This window comes from Carassius carassius, chromosome 17, assembly GCF_963082965.1.
Source record: "Carassius carassius chromosome 17, fCarCar2.1, whole genome shotgun sequence".
Classification (NCBI taxonomy): domain Eukaryota; kingdom Metazoa; phylum Chordata; class Actinopteri; order Cypriniformes; family Cyprinidae; genus Carassius; species Carassius carassius.
The window spans coordinates 16,410,020-16,411,158 of NC_081771.1; the positions used below are offsets into that span (position 1 = coordinate 16,410,020).

Here is a 1,139-nt window from a genome sequence, read left to right on the forward strand (position 1 = left end):
TTTCTTGATGATGCTTTTGAAGCTTCTGAAAGTCAGCCTTCAGTGGGACCGTACCTGTACATTGATGCTGTGTACTGATTTCCTATTCACAAAGTCCGTTTCATGTGGACCAGACACTTAATACGCACAAGGGCCACCACCAGCCAGCTTTACTCCTGCAGAGGAGCTGGCTTTGGAAATTAATAAAGGGAGGCCCGTCCTTGAGGGAATAGAGGGGGGGACATCATCTAAAATGATATCACGTAGTATAAGGAGTGAGTATATAAAAGGCGTTTGTGTTTTATTATCATTATTCCTTCCTGACTAACTGATTTCCTCCTTCCTTAGGCATTGTAAGCCTAAGTACACCATAGCAGTAATGTCACGTAGAGGTACTTGTGCTACTGTAGTGGTGCATTTTGGTAAAAAAAAAAAATTTCTATCAAGATTCTGTATGCTTTATGGATCCACCAGACATCATGTTGGCTGTGAGTATGAGACCTTTTAAATCAGTCATGTTAGCTAATGAGTTTAACTGAGTTTAATCAGTGGTCACAGGAAGAAGGCCCATCAGTTGAGGAGGATGAGGAGACTGTGTCTGTATGTTCAAGGAGGCCTGAGGTAGTCACAGGTTCCATGTGATACTGTATTGAATATTAAAAAGTGTACTTGTGTGATAAAATGATCAAAATGTGTTTTTAGGATGCTGACACTGTTCTAGAGCCCTCTCAGTCTGGGACCACATGTGACAAAGTGAGTATTAAGAAATGAAAACAATGTGACAAGAGTAGGCTATTCAATGAAATAACTTAAATCTATGTTGCTATAGAACCCAGAAAACATAAAAGGAGTGTATAAGCGCTACCTCCTTAAACAAATGGAAGCGATTGATATCGACATTCAGTATAAAAAACTGAAGATGAGGAAGTTGGAGCTGGAAATTCAACAGCTACAGAAAAATGCAATTAAAACTACCATTTTTAAAAAAGGAAAAGAAACAAAGTTACCTTTTTGATCACTTTCCACAAAATTTATTTGTGTGTTTTCACCCCTAACAGGCAGATTCACTCTGAATAAAGACAAATCACATTAAATACTTTGACTTCTGTGTGTTTGTTCAACTAAGGAGAAAGTTGAGGGGCCAGTGGAAAATTTTAAAA

At 38.3% G+C, this 1,139-nt stretch overlaps 1 long non-coding RNA gene across 1 annotated transcript; it reads left to right on the forward strand.

The window, feature by feature from the left end:
- The first annotated feature begins 316 nt into the window (after positions 1 to 316).
- LOC132160541 (uncharacterized) lies at positions 317 to 765 on the forward strand. Its single transcript, XR_009438037.1, has 3 exons — positions 317 to 467; positions 538 to 600; positions 682 to 765. It is a non-coding gene; the product is annotated as an uncharacterized LOC132160541 (long non-coding RNA).
- Positions 766 to 1,139: the final 374 nt, after the last annotated feature.